Raw genomic sequence first — 22,094 nt, forward strand, 5'->3', positions numbered from 1 at the left:
TTGTCATGCATCCAAGTTTATAATGGAAAAGTATTGACAGGAAATTTGACTTCTATAGGAAACAACAAAGCAGTCACTTTGTAAACTTAAATTTTAAAAATACAACAGAGAAAATAAGGGGTTTAAGTTTGAAAGCTTAAAAAGAAAACTTAATTTAAAACACTGTTCAGGGGGAGCCTGGGTGGCTCAGTCGGTTAAGTGTCTGATTCTTGATTTCAGCTCAGGTTATGATCTCAGGGTTGTGAGATCTAGCCCGGGGTCGGTGCAGTCAGTCAGTCCGCTTGAGATTCTCTCTCTCCCTCTCCTTCTGCCCCTCCCCCTGCTTGTGCACACTCTCTCCTTTTCCTCTCTCAATAAGTAAACAAAATCTTTAAAAAATTTAAAAAACAGTGTTCAGGGGTACTTGGCTGGCTTGGTCACTAGAGCATGTGACTCTTGATCTCGGCATCCTGATTTTAGCCTCACGTTGGGCATAGGGATTACTTAAAAAATAAAAAAATAAAACAGTGTTCATTTCAGAACCATGACATGAAGGGACCATGATGTTGCTTCACCTGTCCTAGGGATTCCCATGTGAGGCCCACAGTGTGGCAGTTTTGTAACCACACTCCAGCTCCACCACTTACTAGTTGTAGTTCTTTAGTCAAGTTACTTAAGCTATCCAAGCCTTAGCTTCCTCCTTTTTAAGATGGAAATGTGGATAACCCACCTCAAAAGACAGTGGTAAGTCTTCAACAATATAAATTAGCATGTAAAGCAAGCACCTAATACCTTGCATGGTGAGCAGCTCATATTCAGTAAATGCTAGTTCCTTTATCTCTCCATTCCCTTTCAAAAATCCACCATACAAAAGTGGATTTAGGGGCGCCTGGGCGGCACAGCGGTTAAGCGTCTGCCTTTGGCTCAGGGCGTGATCCCGGTGTTCTGGAATCGAGCCCCACATCAGGCTCTTCCGCTACGAGCCTGCTTCTTCCTCTCCCACTCCCCCTGCTTGTGTTCCCTCTCTCGCTGGCTGTCTCTATCTCTGTCGAATAAATAAAATCATTAAAAAAAAAAAGTGGATTTACCTGTGACTAAGTTATCATCAGGTTATTAATAATACCATTTGTCACTTATTAACCGTCTACTAGGAGATTCATTATCTGGCACACAGTAGGCTCCCAGTAAAGATATGCTTAACAAATGATGGATGGATGGATGGATGGATGGATGGATGGATGGATGGATGGATGGATGGAAGGACAGATGATGGATGGATGGCTTAGTCTCTGTTTTTAGATCCCTAGAGGAAGAGATTCTGGGTTTGTTCTATATATTTCTAAAGAATACAGCTGGGACCAGAAGGTATAGTGGTAACCTCTATTTTTTGAGGAAAGAGAGTGGGTTTGACTAAGCAAAGACCAGGCTTCTATTCTTGGGGAGAATAGAGTGAAAAGGGAGCTTTTCTGACTCCCCGGGTCTTTGGACTCTGCTGGAAAGAGTCACCCTCTCCATCTCTGGGTCTGAGAGGACAGCACCCTGCCAGAGGTGCATTGCTCACTTGCCTCCTTCCCTGATGCTGAGGGTGGACCTTTGTGGAAGACCTGCCTTGGCTATAACAGGTCTTCCACATGCCCAGGCTCAGGCGCAACGCATGGGCTGCTGCCACTTAATTTCCTTGGACATTAGGTAGAAGCTACCAGGAGGCAGAGTTTCACATGAAACCAAGAACAACATTCCAATAAAGCTGTCCAAACATGGAAGAGGCTGCCTCATTACCGACCCCTGTGCTGGGAGGAATGTTGCTACAGTGTTGTTATGTTGGAGAGGGAATTCTAGCTTTAACTTGATGGTTACAATAAGAAAAACTCCTTAATACCCATCACTGGCCTATCCCAATCCCCCACACTCCTCCCCTCTGAAGCCCTCGGTTTGTTTCCCAGAGTCCATAATCTCCCGTAGGTATTAAGGAGGGCACATATTGCATGGAGCACTGGGTGTTATACGCAAATAATGAATCATGGAACAGTACATCAAAAACTAAGGATATACTGTATGGTGACTAACATAACATAATAAAAAATTATTATAAAGAAAAAAAGAAAAACTCCTTGTCTGAGATTGGATTTCATTCAACTCTCACACTCTTAAAACTAGGCTTTCTACTGACACCTAGAGACTGACTTGTAAATGTTTCTACAAATCCAAGCCTGAGGAAAGCCCCATTCTTAGTTCAAATTTTCAACTCCACTTGGGCCTATAGGTGTTCCCCTTCTGCAGATACTCACAGTGGAGAAGTCTCACAAAAGACTAAATATTATGATTTTGCAATCACCGTGTCCTTTTTTTAAAAAAGATTTTAAATAATCTCTTCACCCACTGTGGGCGAACTCACAACCCCAAGATCAAGAGTTGCATGCTCTCCCTACTGAGCCAGCCAGGCGCCCCACAATCACTGTATCTTGACAGAGCTACAGGACCAGCACAGAAACACAGTCAGAGGAAGGTCCCTCTCTGTCTCAGTCTCATGGAGAAGGAAACAAGTCATATACATGACACAGTAAGTTACCATGTGAGGTAGACCCTGCCAAATAGCTAATGTGGGTGATTAGCATCATGAAAGTTAAATGAATAAAAATACCTCTGTGGTCTGGAGAGGAAGAGCTTTTGCAGAGGGAGTGAAACTAGGTCTGGTTCTTGATGGAGAAATAACCCAGGAAGGTAAGGTGGGATGGGAACAGGTGGCAGTGAGTTGTAGTGAAAGAGATTTGTTGGGAGTCCAATAGACCTGTGTGTCAAATCCTGGCTTCTCTTCACCAGTTACGACTTCAGCTAGTTTCTTCAAGCCTCTGAACATCAGCCTCCTTCTCTTCCAATGAGGACACTCATGCCTTCCTTGAAAGCTTGCTATATGCATTAGAGATAACACATATAATTTGACTTGCTCAGTGTTTGGCACATAATAAGCACTCCAATGGCAGCTTGTATTGCTGTGGATTGGACACAGGGGTGGACCTGGTGTGTTCAGGGAATATGACATGAGAGTTTGGGGCAGTGTTTGTGTGGAACCATAGGAAGTGAGTCTGAGACAGTGTTATGCGCTGGAGAGAACCCAGGCTGGAGTCAGGAGACCTTGTTTGAGGGGCACCTGGGTGGCTCAGTAGTTAAGCGTCTGCCTTCGGCTCAGGGCGTGATCCCGGAGTTCTGGGATCGAGCCCCGCGTCAGGCTCCTCCATGGGAAGCCTGCTTCTTCCTCTCCCACTCCCCCTGATTGTGTTCCCTCTCTCGCTGGCTGTCTCTCTGTCAAATAAATAAATAAAATCTTAAAAAAAAAAAAAAAGGAGACCTTGTTTGAGTTCTTGATCTCATTTCACCAGACAAGTCACTTCCTGCCTCATGGCCTCTCTTTCCCATCTGTACAGTGAGGATGTTGGTCTAGAGAAGTATTTCTTTACCCTGGCTGCCTACTGGAATCATCTGGAGAGTTTAAAAAACTTCTAATGACCATGCCTCACTCCAGACCAACTAAATCAGTATTTCTGGGGCTGAGACTTCAGACAACAGAAAAAAAAATTTTTTTATTGAGATATAATTATTTACATATTTAATGCATACAATTTGATGAGTTTGGACATATGCATATAACCAAGACATTATCACCACAATCAAGGTAATAAACATATCACCTCTAAAAGTCGGTGTCCCATTTTTGTGTGTGTGATAAGAATACTTAACATGAGATCTACCCTCTACATTTTTAAATGCACAATACTGTGCTATTAACTATATGCACTATGTTGTACAAAAGATCTCTAGAATTCATTCATCTAGCATAATTGAAACTTTACACCCGTTGAACAACTACTCCCTATTTCCCTCTCCCCCAGCCCCTGGCAACCGCCATTCTATTCTCTGCTTCCAATCATTTATGATGCCTCTTAAAACGGGAATCATAGAGTTATTTGTCCTTCTGAGACTGCCTTATTTCACTTATAATGTCCTCCAAGTTCATCTATGTTGTCACAATTAATAGGATTTCCTTCTTTTTTTAAGGCTGAATAATATTCCATTGTATGTATATGCCCCATTTTCTTTATCCATTTATCTGCTGATGGACATTTGGCTATTGTGAATTATGCTGCAATGAACATGGGAGTGCAAATATCTTTTTGAGATCTTGATTTTAATTCTTTTGGATATATACCAAAAGTAGAATTGCTGGATCATATGGTAGTTCTATTTTTAATTTTTTGAGAAACCTCCATACTGTTTTCCATAGCAGCTGAATGATTTTACATTCCCACCAACAGTGTACAAGTCTTCCAATTTTTCATCACCCTCACCAATACTTACCTTTTGTTTATTTTTGTAATAGCCATCCTAATGGGTGTTGAGGTGATATCTCATTGTGGTTTTGATTTGCATTTCTCTGAAATGCAATGATTAATGATGTTGAGTACTTTTTCATATACCTGGTGGCCATTTGTATGTCTTCTCTGAAGAAACGTCTTTTCAAGTCCTTTGGCCACTTTTTAATTGTGCTATTTGTTTTTCTTGCTATCAAGTTGTAGGAGTTTCTTATGTATTTTGTACATTAACCCCTTATAAGATAAATGGTTCGCAAATATTTTCTTCTGTTCCGTTCTGTGCCTTTCACTTTTGATTGTTTCCTTTACTGTGCACAGGCCCTTTAATTTGATGTGATCTCACTCATCTATGTTCACTTTTGTTGCCTGTTTTTGGTGTCATATCCCAGAAATCACTGTCAAGATCAATGTCAAGGTAACTGTGTGGCTCAGGTGGTTAAGCAACCCACTCGGGGTCATGATCTCAGGGTTGTGGGATCGAGCCCCACATCCAGCTCCACACTCAGGGAGGAGTCTGCTGGAGATTTTCTCTCCTTTTCCCTCCCCCTCCCCCTAATGCTCCCTCCTCCACTCACACTCTCTGCCTCTCTCTCTAAATAAATCAAAAAATAAAATATTTTTGGTTGTTTAGATTTTATTTATTTATTTGATATATACAGAGAGAGAGCATGAGCAGTGGGGGGGGGGGGGCAGAGGGAGAGGGAGAAGCAGGCTCTCCGCTTAGCACGGAGCCTGACATGGGGCTCAATCCCAGGACCCTGGGACCACGACATGAGCTGAAGGCCGATGCTAAACCGACTGAGCCACCCAGGCGCCCCTAAATAAAATCTTAAAAAAAAAAAAGATCAATGTCAAGAAGCTTTCCCCCCATGTTTTCTTCTAGGAGCTTCACAGTGTAAGGTCTTACAGTTTAAGTCTTTAATCCATTTTGAGTTGATTGTTGTGTATGGTACAAGAATTCAATTTCATTCTTTTCACGTGTATATCCAGTTTTCCAATAACACTTGGTGAAGAGACTAGACTGTCCCTTCCACATTGTATATTCTCAGAACCCTTGCCAAAGATCAGTTGACAGTATACCCATGGGTTTACTTCTGGCTCTCTATTCTGTCCCATTGGTCTATATGTCTGTCTCAATGCCAACACCATATTGTTTTAACTACTGCAGCTTTGAAATATATTTTGAAATCAGCAAATGTAATGCCTCCAGCTTACAGACAGCAGATTTTTTAAAGCACCCCAGGTGCTTCCAATGTGCATCCAAGGTTGGGAACCATTAGACTGTTGTCAAAACTGACCTCTGTGCTCTGGAGCTGAAATATGTAATGCAAAGACAGAGTTCAGGTATAAAGAAGGAAGATAGTTTATTACTTTGTCAGGCAAAGGAGGCTGCAGCAGGCTAATGCCTTCAAGACTGCAATCCCACCTGGGGTAAAAGGCAGAGAGGTTTAATAGGAAAATACAGGATCTGGCGGATTCAATAGGAATCTGGTACATGCTGCCAGCTGCACTGACATGTCTTCAAGGTGGTCTCTTGACCAGCACTGACACCGGCCATCCCAGTCTTGTTATTAAGTATACACTGAGGTCAGTGAGATGTCAGTATTGACACCACATTCCTGGAACAAAGGATTTTACAGAAAAACATGTGAAGGGAAGGGGGAGGCTTCAAGAATGAGGAAGAGAAAAAATTGTTCGGTTTTAAGTCAAGCCTCGGTGAAGCACTAAGGTGTCCATCTTAATCTCCATCCATCTTTATGTTTCTATAGTGGTTTCAAGACGTAATTTTTAAGGTGTCTTGTAGTTCTAACATTAGAAAGATAGAGAAAAACAATAAATAATTATTATATAAATAATCTTATATAATGGCTGATGAGGAAAACAAAGGTAAGAAGAATGTAGTTTAAATTAAATCTCCTGGGGCGGCTGGGTGGCTCAGTTGGTTAAGCGTCTGCCTTTGGCTCAGGTCACAATCCCAGGGTCCTAGGATCAAGCCCCACATCGGGCTCCCTGCTCAGCCTGCTTCTCTCTCTCCCTCTGCTGCCGCTCCCCCTGCTTGTGCTCACTCTCTGTGTCAAATAAATAAAATCGTTAAAAATAATATATTAAATTAAATCTCCTTTCAGCAGGCAGCCCACTGATACCTGAAACATGCAGAGTGTGACATTCCTCAAGGAGTTCATGGCTGCCTTAATGCCTTAATGTTTACATTTCACTGAAGACTAAAAGTAACCTTATCTTGACAATAGCTAAATCTTCAAGGTCCTATAAGACCCTGCTTTCAGCATACAAAAATTCCTTAGAAACCTACATTATCTCTATCTCCTCTCCCTCCACAAAATTTAAAATATATAATCAGTTACCCTTCACACTTGCAGGTGCAGCTCTTTCTGCCCACAGGTCCTAGCCCCTCTCTCCCCAGGGAAGGAGAAAGCCTACCTTTTTGCTGGAAGCTAGTACCCTGGCCTGAATTGTAGTAAGACCCAGAAACTTGATGCCCTCTCCTTATTCCTATTCCTATACAGAGTTATCTTTTGGGCATAAGACAGTCACCTAAGTCACTAGGACAGTTGCCAATCTTAAGACTCCCGTATGAGGTTTCTTCCTTATTGGTCTAATGTGATCCCCTCCATATCTCTGGTCTAGCCACTTCTGACCACAAGACCTCCATTGGGAGCCAGCCGTACCCAACTGAATTAAAACCCAACCAGGGACTGTTCCCTAGGGAAGTTGGCTGTAAGGACTACATGTGTTAGAAAGTCGCTTAGACCATGATGGATTTCCATCTTTACTATTTTTCATCAGTGTCCCCTACTGACTCCTGAAGTTACAAAATTGGGTAATTTCCCCCTTGTAAAACTTTTCTAAGTGTTTTCCATGGGTTAACAATGGCAGGGCCTTCACACAGCAAGGCAAGGCAAGGCAAGGCATGGTATCTTGGTCCATATGCCGGCACACATTTTGCAGTCTAGAATGCGATGAGGAAGTGGGTGGGGGGGACACTAGCATCCCTTCTACAGGGCCTTTACGGCAGGTAGTGATCATAGCAATTTCGTTCAAGGGATGCCTCCAGTTGGTTTGACACCAGGAACCTCTGACATCCTGCGTGGGACACCACCCAGGCGTTGGGGAGGATTTTTGGTAATGGACCCTCTCTACTTTTCTAGAAACATGGGATCTTCTTCTTCGGTCCCCAAGGACTCTCCCTTGTGATGCGTTTTAACCCACTGGAATCAATTCAGACTGTAAGATCTAAGAAAGAAAAAACTGATCTTTTGTAATACTGCCTGGCCTCAGTACTCCTTAGGAGATAAGGAAAAGTGGCCCATTAATGGGTCATTAAGCTTTAACACAATCTATCAGTTAGATCTCTTCAAATGGACTGAGGTACCCTATGTCCAGGCTTTCATGGCCCTAACTCAGGATTTAGAACTGAGGGCCTCTTGCAGAATGTATCTAACCACCAGTATATCCCTCTGAATATACTGGATGATGATTATCTAAATAGGTCCATTCCTCCTAACAAACCTGGACCACTGGAGGAATCCAAACAAAAAGGACACCAGCTCTGTTACTATCCTTCCTCCTTATAAACCCTAAGACCCCTCTGCTCACAGCCCAGTTGGATATACCAGGAGTGGAACTCCCTATTTCCGAGGAGTGGTGTGTGTGTGTGGTGGTGTGTGTGTGTGTGTGTGTGTATAATATATAATATATATAAAAATCAAAAAATGAATTCTTGCCATTTGCAACGACGTGGATAGAACTAGAGGGTATTATGCTAAGCGAAATAAGTCAGAGAAAGACAATTATCATATGATCTCACTCATATGTGGAATTTAAGAAACAAAACAGAGGATCATAGGGGAAGGGAGGGAAAAATAAAACAAGATGAAATCAGAGAGGGAGACAAGCCATAAGAGACTCTTAACTATAGGGAACAAACTGAGGGTTGCTGGGGCGGGGGAGGGTAACTGGGTGATGGGCATTAAGGAGGGCACATGATGTAATGAGCAATGAGTGTTATATGAGACTGATGAATCCCTGAACTCTACCTCTGAAACTAATAATACACTATATGTTAATTAATTGAATTTAAATTAAAAAAAAAAAAAGATGACTGTGCCCTGGGTTACCCTGAATGTGGAAGGTAAGTTTATATTGGAGCCATTTACTCTGTTCTTAGTCAGCACTCTGGTCCTACTTGTCTTTCTAGCTATACAATTGTTGGCATAGAAGGAGAAAAAAACGTGCCATCAGACAATGAGTTTAACTTGTAAATACAAAAGTAAATTGGTTACTCAAGTTTTTCTACTCCTTCCATCCTGTCCTACTCTATTGCCTGGATGAGACTTAATGTATAAGCTAGGAAGCAGGTTTGCCCTTACTAAAGAAGAGGACAGCTTGTTCTCTTTAACATCTGGAGAATTAAAACTTTACCTTCATATCCCTTCTAATATCTGGAAGGAAGTAAATACACAAGTCTGGGATTGTGATGTCCCAGGTCAGGCTCTTAAAGCCTAGCCAGTTAAAGTAACCTTAAAGGCTGTAGGCACTATACCTCATAAAAGACAATACTCCTTAAAACCTGAGGCAAAGGCTGGGTTACAACCACTTATTAACAAGTTTCTCAAACACGGTATTTTATTTTATTTTTTAAAATATATAATTTATTTATTTGAGAGGGAGAGAGTGAGCATGAGTGGGAGGAATGGTAGAGGGAGACGGAGAAGCAGACTCTCCGCTGTGCAGGGAGCCTGACACAGGGTTCGATCCCAGGACCCTCAGATCACGACCTGAGCTAAAGGCAGATGTTTAACCGACTGAGCCACCCAGGTACCCAACATGGTATTTTAAAGCCTTGTCAATTAACCTGGACAGTCTTGCCGCAGGGATTTAGAGACAGTCCTCACTTGTTTGGGGCTGCACTTAGCAAAGACCTCCGTGATATCTTCTTGCCCCAAGGGACTGTAATTCAAAATGTGGATGACATTTTAATCTGCAGTCCCAAAAAAGAAATGTCTGATAGTATTTCTACAACTTTCCTTAACTTCTTGGCAGACAGACGGTATCATATCTCTCCTAAAAAAGCGCAAATATCTAGACAAGTACCCCTCAATATTTGGGATAGGAACTAACACCAGGACACCATACGCTCTCTACTGACAGGAAAAAGGTATATTAGATCTTGGACCTCCAGCTACAAAGAAACAATCCCATACGTTCTTAGGTATGGCAGGCTCTTGCTGCCTATGGATTCCTGGATTTCGGCTCTTAGCCAAACCATTATATGTTTCAATTAAAGGCCCTTATTAAGAACCTTTGCTCTGGGGGCGCCTGGGTGGCGCAATGGTTAAGCGTCTGCCTTTGGCTCAGGGCGTGATCCTGGCATGTGGGATTGAGCCCCACATCAGGCTCTTCCACTATGAGCCTGCTTCTTCCTCTCCCACTCCCCCTGCTTATGTTCCCTCTCTTGCTGGCTGTCTCTATCTCTGTCAAATAAATAAATAAAATCTTTAAAAAAAAAAAAAAAGAACCTTTGCTCTGGACTAAAGCCCAGCAGACAGGCTTTCAAACATTAAAAATTAAACTTTCATCAGCCGTGGCTTTGGCTTTACCAAATTTAGAAAAACCTTTCACTTTATATGTAGCAGAAAAACAGGGTCAAGCTTTGGGAATTCTTACCCAAAAGTTAGGAAATGAAACAAGGCCGGTGGGCTATTTTGCAAAGTCACTTGATAATGTAGGTCAAGGGTGGCTGGCTTGTCTCGAGCAGTGGCTGCTACAGCCTTCCTGGTAGAAGAGGCTTCAAAACTTACTATGGGGCAATCCTTAACAGTGATGACTCCACATCAAGTTCAAAGTGTCAGAGACCAAAGGCCACCAATGGATGATGGGAGGCTGATTTACCAGATTCCAGGCTATACTTTTAGACACACCTGACATAATACTTAAACTTGTCAAACTTTAAACCCAGCTACCCTTAGGCCTGGACTTGACCATCATACTTCTATATTAGAACATAACTGCTCAGAAATCATTGACCTTGTTTATTCTAGCAGATCAGATTTAAAAGACTCCCCTGTTGGGGCACCTGGGTGGCTCAGTCAGTTAAGTGTCCAACTCTTGATTTTAGCTCATGTCATGATCTCAGGGTTGTGAGATCAAGCCCCACGTCAGACTCCACACTGGGTACAGAGCCTTCTTAAGATTATCACTCTCGGGGCGCCTGGGTGTCACAGCGGTTAAGCGTCTGCCTTCGGCTCAGGGCATGATCCCGGTGTTGTGGGATAGAGCCCCACATCAGGCTCCTCCGCTATGAGCCTGCTTCTTCCTCTCCCACTCCCCCTGCTTGTGTTCCCTCTCTCACTGGCTGTCTCTGTCTCTGTCAAATAAATAAATAAAATCTCTAAAAAAAAAAAAAAAAGATTATCACTCTCCCTCTGCCCCTCCCCCCTCTAAAAAATAAAAATAAAATAAAATGAAATGAAAGATTCTCCTATTGAAAATGCAGATAACAATTGGTTTACTGATGGCAGTAGCTTCCTGGATAAGGGAGAGAGAAAACCTGCATATGCTATAGTTAATTTAATTAAGACCACTAAGGCAAAAGCCCTTCCAATAAATACTTCTACTCAAAAGGCTGAATTAATAGCACTTACCTGTGTTCTTCCGTTGGCAAAAGGCTCAAAAATTATTTTTTTTAAAGATTTTATTTATTTATTTGACAGAGAGAGAGAGACAGCCAGCGAGAGAGGGAACAGAAGCAGGGGGAATGGGAGAGGAAGAAGCAGGCTCCCAGCGGAGCAGGGAGCCTGATGCGGGGCTCGATCCCAGAACGCCGAGATCACGCCCTGAGCCAAAGGCAGACGCTTAACAACTGCGCCACCCAGGCGCCCCTCAAAAATAATTATTTATACTGACTCCAAATATGCTTTCCTGGTACTACACACCCACAGGGCAATTTGGAAAGAAAGGGGATTATTATTAAGCCACAACTCTCCAATCAAATATGGGCCTGAAATAATTACTCTCCTTGAGGCTGTACACCTACCTAAGGAGGTAACTGTAACCCACCTCAGAGGACATCAAAAGGACATGACTTTAGAATCTAAAGGAAAGAATTTGGCAGACTGTGCAGCCAAGCAGGAAGCACAGAATAAACAAATATTAAGTCTTATACCAGTCTTAATTCCAGCAAAGTCCATAACACCACTCTCTTCAGACCAAGAAATTCACATAGCCCAGGAATGAGGATATTTTAAAAATGCACAGGACTGGCTTGTTAATGAGGGATAAAATCTTTATACTCCAAATTAACCAATGAAAGGTAATACAGGGTTTACACCAGGCTACTCATTTGGGCAAAAATGCCTTAGAACATTTAATTAAAATGTTTATTTTGTATTTAATTTAATATATTTGATGGAATAAATTCAACAGCTACAATAAAATAGATCTGCCGATTCTGTAGTTCAGGGAAGTAAATCCAAAAGGTGCAGTCTGCCTTCCTCCACTTTTAAAACCAGTCCAAAGACATGGAACATACCCAGAAGAGGACTGGCAGCTTGATTTCACACAGACGCCTCCTTGCAAAGGCTATAAATTTCACTAGTGTTTGGTTGATACTTTCACTGGATGAATCGAGGCCTTTCCTTGTAAAGTGGAAAAAGCCACGGAAGTAACCAAAGTTTTGTTATGAGAAATTATTCCTAGATTTGGCCTTCCACAATCCCTTCAAAGTGACAAAATCCTTCTTTTACTGCACAAATAACTCAACAAATAGCATAGGCTTTAAAAATTAAATATTTTTGACATTCAGCCTGGCATCCACAATCCTCTGAAAAGGTAGGGAAGCTCATATTTTAAAATGATACCTTACTACACTTAGTCTAGAGACCAAGGTAATTGGGTTACTCTCTCACCAATATGACTTCTCAGAACGAGAACTGTTCCAAAACAACTTCTAGGATCCAGCCCTTTTGAGTTATTAGATGGAAACCCACTTCTCACACTGGACCTGTTATTAGATGAAGATTATAATGCTGTATAAAATTATTCACTTGAGGCTGATTTAATTCATAAGTCACTTAATGAATATACTGATCACATCCTCCCAAAACCGGACTCAACTATAACTGAAGTGTACCCCATGTAAGTCCTGGAGACATGGTTTATTTTAAAAACTGGATATCAAATACAGCAGGGCACTTAAATCCAAAATGGAAAGGTCCACATTGGGTCATATTATGTACTCCTACTGCAGTAAAATTAGAGGCGCATTCTTCCTGTACTCATACATCTAGAATAAAACCTGTACCTTCTTCACAGGAAACCCATGAGCAAACTAACATGCCTTCTCATTCCTGCGAACCCGTAGATCTCAAACTCCTCTTCAAATGACAAGGAAGGTTGTATATTTTCTTTTTGTTTTCTGTTCACCTATCTTAACTGACAATTCCTTCTTACAATGGGCATATTATGCTTAACTTCAAAATCAAACAGCTTGCTGGATATGTGGAATTTTGCCCATGTCAAATATATCCGGGTTACCCTGGTGGGTTTCCCCTTTACAAGGTACTGATTGGCACGCTCTATATACTTATATTTCAGAAATAATATATAATGATACCCTGTTTTATGATAAATCTATCACTAACCAGAATGTTTCTTCTTGGCCCATGATCAATATGACATGGAATTTACCAGGCCATAACCAAACTTTTTCATACCCTCAAAGTACTAAAATGTAAACTGACTTTACAAACCCATAAATTGATGCCCACTAATGAGCGCCTAAGTTATGAAACCCTACTTATCGCTATACTAAATTTGGGACACATATTTATGGCTCACACCCACCCTTGGACGGCTCAGTCAAAAGGCACTTTTATGCCGGGGACAAAGAAATCGTACATATGATACCGGGGCAAATAGCACACGACATCTAGGATGGCTGTCATTAGAAGCAGGTTGTCAAACCACTGTACTCAAGGCTACTGCCTGGGACTTGCTACTGACTGCATAAGGTGACCTGGAATCAGATGGCTAGCTCCAAATGGAACCCACTGGTTATGAGGAACTAATCTAAGGCCCTGGCTTCCTCCAGGTTGGATAGGTCCTTAGGTTGAGCCTTAGGTTTTGAGCCTGGATTCATGGGTGCATTACTAAAACTATCACTACCCCAGCTAATCTTCCCAATTTAAAAACAAAGATGGACACCATCTGTCTTTCATTGGTATGATCATTTAGCATCCATCTGTGTTCTCTCTGTAGGGTTACAAAGCATAATTTAGCATGTGGAAGCACTTAATAAAAACACCATAAAGGGACTCAATGGTTCACAAACCAGCATCTCTTTCCTCAATACTGAAGTCACACAAATACACAAAGCAGTTCTACAAAACAGAATGACTTTAGATATTCTAACAGCAGCACAAGGAGGTACATGTGCGTTATCAAAACAGAATGCTGTGTATACATCCCAGATTTTCATAAAAATGTAACAGGGCTACTAGAAGATATGAATACTCATATTGAGGCTTCCCTTTCTTTTAATGACTGGTTCAGTTCCTGGCTTGGGAGGACTACGGTCAACTATTAAGGGTCTCTTTGCTGGACTTCTCATTCTTACAGCCATTTTAATTCTAATATGCTGTCTTCTTCAATGTTTTTTTGCTTGGTGCCAAGACTCCACCATCACTACGATAACTGCACCTCGACAGATGATCCTTTCTACTCAAGAGGATCCACGTATGGTGTTACCTTAGATCTGGCTACCTCTGCCTTTCATGACTCCTACATCCTTAACTGACCAGTGTTGACCCATAGGTAGGGACGTCTCTATTTAACGGGAAGACGTTACAGAAGATAAGACCTTCCACCCTCAGCAACCTTAAAGATTTAAGGGCCAAAATGTTTCAGTGGGGGGAATTGATGAGGAGAACAAAGGCAAGAAAAATGTAGTTTAAATTAAATCTCCTTACAGCATGCAGTTCACTGATAGATATCGGAGACATGCAAAGCGTGACTTTCCTCAAGGAGTTCACAGCTGCCTTAATGTTTATATTTCATTAAAGATTAAAAGTAACCTTATCTTGACAATAGCTAAATCTTCAAGGTCCTGTAAGACCCTGCTTTCAGCTACAAAAATTCCTTAGAAACCTACATTATCTCTACCTCCCCACCCTCCACAAAACTTAAAATATATAATCAGTCCCCCCTCACACTTGCAGGTGCATCTCTTTCTGCCCACAGGTCCTATCCCCGTGCTATAATAAAACCACCTTTTTGTACCAAAAACGTCTCAAGAATTCTTTCTTAGCCTTTGCTAAGAACCCAACTTCAAATCATATCAATTTCATCAATGGATACTATGTATTAAGTGGTAAGTGTCAAGCATTCACCAAGAGCTTTTCGTGAGCTATTTAATACAATAAACCCTAAGGGGTAGACATTTTACAGATGAAGAAATAAGTTTAGAAAGATTTTTATTTGCCCAATACCATGTAGCTAATAGTCAAAGCTATAATTTTAACACATATCTCTCTGATGTCCCAAATGGAAACCTGACTGCTACCTTCTACCATTGCCCACAACTCCCACGCAGCATTGGAAATCATTTCTTTTATCCTGGCTTACCTGGAGGCAAATGTAAGATCCTAACGCTTATGAATGGATGTATTTCCGTGAACTTAGGGGCTTTTACTCTATTTATCGACAAGTATTTCTGGGCAAGATGTGTCAGTTTCTAAATATGGACTATAACTGACATGTTACTTTTTATTCAATATTTTTACACTGAAACAGTTGTCCGTGGAACATTAGGTGGTCCCCAAACCAACAAGATGCTGCCATCTTGTGGCATTTTTTTGTAAGGCCAGGTGTGAGGAGAGCCCAATAAGCAAAATTCTAACCGTGCCTGCCACTTTGCACTTTTGTTGTCTTCCGAACTGTCACATCATTTTGTTTCTCCAAATATAATATTAGGAGTGAATCAATACAGCAACATAAGAAAACAGTAATAACTGAAGACGAAATAATAAAGTTGCCCTTCCTACTATTTACTAGCAGTGTAACTAATATCTTGTCAATTAACTTTTCTGGGCCTGAAATTTTCTTATTTATAAGCTGGGGACAATGACACCCATCTCATACTATTACTTCAAAACAAAATTAAAATATATATGTAAAGATCCTGGCAAACTGTGGGCATTTGACAAGTACTGGTTCCTTATTTCCTTCCCTTCTTTCCTGATCCTTTTCCTCTTTTTCTGACCTCTTCCCACTGAAGATATCCTAGTCTTCTGTTTTCCACCCACTTTCCTATGTATTTCCCCATTGTTCTTTCAGTTTCCTGACTCCACCCTATCCCCAGCCCCTCACACACACAGAAAGGGGGTGTCCACATTTACACACCTGAACACTTACCTTAGGAAGGCAAGGCTTGGTAAGCCTCTCTACATTATCCAATATGGCTAACCACTCCTTCACTTCAGCATTTGTGCTGCTCCTACTGCAAAACAGCTCCTACGGGGTTTCACTGAGCAGTTTTCCCATTACTAACAGCATTCATTCTATGATCCTGTCAGAGTCTGGTCCCCTCATATTCTGCTTATCCCTCATCCCTGATCCTTTCACCCCTACCCTGGGAACCTGACACACACACTGCAACTCCCTCTCTGACCCCATTTCCCCCCCCCCTCCTGCCTTATTCTGCTCTGCCCTCTGGTCTCCTTCCTTTTGCTGCTCCCTTTGTCTGAAAGGCTCTCCCAGAAAACCACATGGTTTGCTCCCCTACTTCTATAATTTTCTCAATATCACCTTATGGGAAAAGGCTTCCTTGACATTCTGTATAACTATATAAAATAGCACAAACACACAAAACCCCAGTAACTGTTCATCTCCTTTACCCTGCTTAGTTTTAACTTGTAGCACCTTTTACTACGCATCATGCTGCACTAGAGCAAAGGTGAAGGAGTTGGTAGCTTCTTGAAGTGTTCTTGTGTAGGAGGCCAAGGTTCACTTGGTAGGGCATTGGGTCCTCCATAGTGGATTGTTCCAGGAAACATTAATTAAATATATTAGCTGGAGATAACACATGTAAGATAAAACTGTGGAAACTTATTTTTCATTCTTGCTGCTCATACTCCTTAGCACTTTGTCTATCTTCTTTCCCTTCATATATCTTAGGATTTCTGCTTTTTCTGGTGTCATCTAATTTTGGTGTTTATCATTTAGGGTAGGAATTCTAAACCCAGAGTTCATGGAAAGGCTTCAAAAGATCCAGGAACAGCTTGAAATTATTGGCAAGATTTTGGGGGTATGTATGTCTTCTGGGTCAAGGGTCAATGACATTGACCAAATGCAAGGAATCTATGACTTCCCCCACCTAAAAGATTAAAAACCATAGTTTTAGGGATGACAGCTCAATATTCCCCTATCTTAATATGCATAATGCTTCAACATTGTTTTATATTATCCTGTCTTTCTCAATAGCTTAAGCACCAAGAGTAAAGGGATAGTATTTAGTCATTGCTATGTTACAGTGCCTAGCGTACTGGCTGGCATCTAACTAATTCCTAATATATACTTGTTGAATGAATGAAGATTCCATGGCGATACAAGCCTATTAGTCATTTTGTCCATAACCTTCATTGAACAAGTCTTGTTCTGGGGTTAAGGTCTGTCTTGATAGATCCAGTTAGATTTTGTTCACATCTAGAGATAAGGGAAGAATTATCCTACTAAAAAATGCAAATCTCACTTTTAACATAAAAGAGCCAGTCATAATACACAACTATAAGAGAAGTTGAGTAAAGATGAAATAGCCAGTTGAGCCCCAGAAAGGGAACAGTAAATAGAAGTTGGGTGGAGTGAAATTCAGAGAGAGGTACTACACAGCTAGAATTCAAAGAGTTGATAATCCTGGTAAGAATCAGGTTTGTCCAGTTAAATTCAAAAGCAGAAATTTAGGCGTATGTACAAACCACCAGTCCCATCATTAAAGACAAAAGGAAGTTGAAAAACTAGTTGGTTGAGGTTTATATTTCTAACAGATTAGGTATAATGAAAGGGATTTTCTGGCACCTGTGTACTCACTTAGTTTTAACCTTTATATTTAAAAAAATGCACTCTTTGACTCAAGTCATTAAATTATATTTGGGGCGTGTGTGTATGTGTGTATATTTTATATATTTTTATAGTTTACATTTTATATTTAACAGATTTTAAAGAGCTTCATAGATACTTAGCAATAAATTCTCTTACTCTGTAGACCTCCTGTTTTTCAGGCAACAGCATCCTGCATAGTAAATAAAGGACTGCACCAACAGTTGCAGAACAGTAATTCTTTGGCTCTGCAGGAAAGCCAAACTTCCTTATTTTTTCCCAAATGGTTTTGTGAAGCCCCAAGTACACTTGCAGAATAGTTGTCTTCACCACCATTTTCTTCCTGCCTGCTCCAGCTCTACCTCTCAGAAGAAACCCCTCTGTTCTGTTGGGGCTTAAAGGGCAGATAGGCTTTTTTTTTTTTTTTTTAATGCTCAATTAGCCAACATATAGTACATCATTAGTTTTTGATGTAGTGTTCAACAATTCATTAGTTGCTTATAACACCCAGTGCTCATCACAACATGTGCCCTCCTTAATACTCATCACCCTGTTACCCCATCCCCCCACCCTCTCCCTTCTGTAATCCTCTGTTTCTCAAAGTCCAGAGTCTCTCATTGTTTGCCTCCCTTTCTGATTTCTTCCCATTCAGTTTTCCCTCCCTTCCCCTATGGTTCTCTGCACTATTCCTTATATTCCACATACATAGGCTTCTGATAGCTGGCTGCCCTAAGCACTCAGCAGTTGCTAGTGCCCACAGGCACCCGCCCCATGGCCACAGAGGTCCTGTGATGAGGCTTTTCTTCCTAAGTGGTTGCAATTTTCATCAACTCCTGTCATTGCTAGAATCACCAGTGCCAACTCAGGCTCTACTGAAACCACCTGGTATTTCAATTCTACTAAAAACAAAACAAAAAAACCCCAGCAACTCCTATTCTGTGTATGTGATATCATTTTATTTTTAGTAAACTTTTTATTTTAGTTAAAGATTAAAAAACAAAATAGGGGCACCCGGATGGCTCAGTCAGTTAAGCGTCTGCCTTTGGCTCAGGTCATGATCTCAGGGTCCTGAGATCGAGCCCCACGTTGGGCTCCCTGCTTAAAAGGAAGTCTGCTTCTACCTCTGCCTCTGCCCCTCCCCACTGCTCTCATGCTCACTCGCTCTCTTGCTCTCTCTTAAATAAATAAATAAATAAATAAATAAATAAGATCTTTTTTAAAAAGTTATAGATTTACAGAAAAGTTGCCTAGTTCAGAGAGTTCCTACATGCCCCAGGTTTCCCTATTAACAACTTACATTACTATGAAACATGTCATAATTAATGAACCAATATTAGTATGTTACCATTTTATTCAGATTTCCCTAATTTTTATCTAATGTCCTTTAGCTGTCCAAAGATCCCATCCAAGACACTACATTTATTATTTTTTAAGTGCATTTCTTTAAGTAGCCTCTTAACTCAGAACCCTGAGATCAAGAGTCACATGCTTCTCCAACTGAGCCAGTCAGGTGTCCCAAGACACTACATTACATTTAGTCATCATATTCTCCTTAGGCTCCTCTTGGCTATGAGTTTCTCAGACTTCTCTTTTTATGACTTTGGCAATTTTGAGGAGTATCAGTAGGGACATTTTGTAGAATGTCCCTAAGTTGGGATTTCTCTGATGTTTTTCTCATGATGATATTGGGGTTATGTATTTTGGAAAGGAAAAACCACAGAAGTGCCATTCTCATTACACCCTATCAAGGGTACACACTGTCAACATGATATCACTGTTGATATTAACTTTGATCATCTAGCTAAAGTAGTATTTGTCAGGTTTCTCCACGGCAAAATTTCTCTTTCTCATCTTCCCACCACCACACCTTTCCATACTATTCTCTTTGAAAGAAGTCAATATGCATAGGCCACACTTAACAAGCAAAGAGCTGTGCTCAGCCTCCATATTCAATTATTTATGTACAATAGTATGACTTCATGGATATTTACTCTATACTTGGAGTTATAATCCAGTGCTACTCTATCTTGTTCAGATTGTCTAGTTTTGGCCAGCTTTCAGTTGTCTCCTATGTCCCCTTGACATACCTCTATCTTTTAATTTTTATTATTTTTTTTTAATTTTAGGACTTTACTTCCTGGCATTGCAAGATGCTCCAGGCTCATCCTCTGTTTCCTGCCCCAGTCCTTGAACCAGCCTTTTCTCCAAGGATCCCTGGTTCCTTTTATTACAGAATGTAAAGAAACCAAGATCTGGACACTACGTGTGCTCATTGCTACTGGTGTGTCCTACCTTCTAGGCCCCCTGGCTGACAGAGTCATTGATTTGTGAGAAAGCCAAGTCATTTGTTCTGTAGAATATTCCATAATCTGAATTTGACTGATTGCTTTCATATAGTGTCACTTAACTTGTTCTTCTATCCCCTGCATTTCCTGTAAACTGATAGTTACATTTAAGTGTTTGATTAGAGGGGCACTTGGGTGGCTCAGTTGTTTAAGCGCCTACCTTTGGCTCCAGGGTCCTGGAATTGAGCCCCATGTTGGGCTCCCTGCTCAGTGGGGAGTCTGCTTCTCCCTCTGCCCCTCCCTCTTTCTGCTCTCTCTCTCTCAAGTAAATAAAATATTTTTTAAAAAATAAATGTTTGATTAGATTTAGCTTATCTTTTTTCTTAGGCAAAATACTGCATAAGTGTTGCTCTGTACTTGAGGCATAAAATGTATAGCTGTTTCACTTTGGGTGATGGTAAAATTGGTCAGTCAGTGAGTTTATAAACCGACCATCTGTCTTCCGTGTTTTTATATCTATTAATTGCCTGTTAAAATTCATAAGGGGTTACAAATGAGGGATTTTTCTAAATCCATCATTCTTCTGTCTTTATCAACTGAATTTCCTCTGAAAAGATTTTTCCCTTAGTAACTATTTGGTCACTCTAAAATAAGTTTGTTTTTTTCCTGGCCAGAATACCTCTGTACTGGCTAGACAGAAGCAAAGTGGTTAAAATTGGACCAAAGTTGCAGGGGAAGCCAGACTCCTATCTTCTCAACCTGTGTAAGAGTCATTCTTTCTCATGAAGACACTGGTCTTGGGAATTGGAATTTTGAGATCTGGGATTGCAAGATGCAGCTCTGTCCCTATATCAAAAAACATTTCTGCTGAAGGAATTAGGAGATTCGTGATTTCTTGTTTCTGAAAATAGAGATTGATTTATGTGATGTGAAAAACTCAATTAAAAGTAATTAATTGGATTTATTCTGCTCTTGTTCTCTAATTGAAATAATGTCCAAAGTCTTTTTAATGATAATATATGTTAAAATCTCTAATCATACTGTAAAAAAAGTAAAATAAAATAAAATTTCTAATCTAAGTCCAAAAGACCAAGTTTTCTACATAGCTCTTGATAGTGAAAGTAAATCATCAGCAGAGCAGTAAATGAAATATATTCACATTAATTCTCAAGTGCCTTTTAGTAATGGGGAAAAATGAAAGGGTTACACTTACAGGATTGATTTAAAAGCAACCTCTTTAGACAGCAGTGACTAAAAAATAGTTTTAATTTACTCTAAATTTCTGGTCAGGCACCAATACAGGAAAGAGGAAAGGTCTTCATTTCTCTACATAGTTTATGAGTTTTGTGCAAGTATTTATTTTTTAACTCAGAGAATGTCTATTGGCACCACATAAAATTTGGAGCTATAAAGAGAACTTTCATTAGTTATAAAAGGACAGTTGAGATTGGGGAGGAAAGCTGAAGAGAATCAACAAGAACACCTGCCAAATGCTCTATGACTTGAAGCTCGGGCTAATGATTCCCCTCATTTTGTCCTCTCTCTCTTCTCTCCAGCCCCCCAAGAAATGTGGATTCTTGGTCAACACAGTCCGGTGGAGGCAAAACTGAGGTGGCAGAGGGCTGAAGCATTGGAGCCCTGCCCACCCCCCGACACTAAACCCTGACACCTACGGCATTAGCACAAAACCAGGCTGGCTGCAAGGTCTGAGGAATCCCTGACATTCTCTCCCAGCTCGCCCACAGTGGGCAGCCCCAGAGGCGAGCTGTTGGGGAGTGGGCTGCGGTGGCAAAAGCCATGGACTCCGGCATCATCAGACTTAAAGCTAGCACTTACTGACCACTTTTTACATGCTTGGCTCTCTGTGCTGGTGTTTTCATGGTTTTTAAAACAAATCGATGAGGTGGGCCGTTTATGACCCACAACTGTATGAGGCAGGTGAAGAAAACGAAGCTCAATGAAACCCAGTTGCATGCCCTTGTTCACACAGGTCAAACGCCGGTTCGTTCGACTCCAAAGTCTACTCCCGGTTTCATCTGATTCCAAAGTCTACTCCCGTTAACCACCCCTGGCCTCTGCGCTCCACCTCCGTCACCTCCCGCCTTCTCAGCCGCCCCATTAATAAAAACGAGCTGGTTGGCCGAGATTATCTCTAGGAGTGTTTCCAGCCGGACGGTTTTACCGTTTTAGGAGTGAGGAAGAAAAACCTTCAATGTCTTCCCTTCAAAGCAGATGTCAACTCGCAGCGGACGCGCAACTTTCCGTTAGGCGCCGGGGCGGGGGTCCTGGGGACCCTGGTCGAGCCGCTCGCAAGGGCTCACGGGTCCCCGCGCGCATGCGCAATAGCCCCGGC

At 41.2% G+C, this 22,094-nt stretch overlaps 1 long non-coding RNA gene across 5 annotated transcripts in view; it reads right to left on the reverse strand.

Annotated features, from left to right (window-relative positions):
• Positions 1–22,052, reverse strand: part of LOC103678071 — a 47,323-nt gene extending 25,271 nt beyond the window's left edge. For 3 of the 5 annotated variants that reach the window (XR_572598.2, XR_572597.2, XR_572596.2), the window contains exon 1: positions 21,924–22,051. This is a non-coding gene — a long non-coding RNA (uncharacterized LOC103678071). Of the gene's footprint in view, positions 1–21,923 lie in introns of all 5 variants that reach the window. The other 2 variants (XR_572595.2, XR_572599.2) reach the window with 2 other exon arrangements.
• Between the last annotated feature and the right edge of the window lie 42 nt (positions 22,053–22,094).

This window comes from Ursus maritimus, unplaced genomic scaffold (assembly GCF_017311325.1).
Source record: "Ursus maritimus isolate PB19 unplaced genomic scaffold, ASM1731132v1 scaffold_16, whole genome shotgun sequence".
Lineage (NCBI taxonomy): Eukaryota > Metazoa > Chordata > Mammalia > Carnivora > Ursidae > Ursus > Ursus maritimus.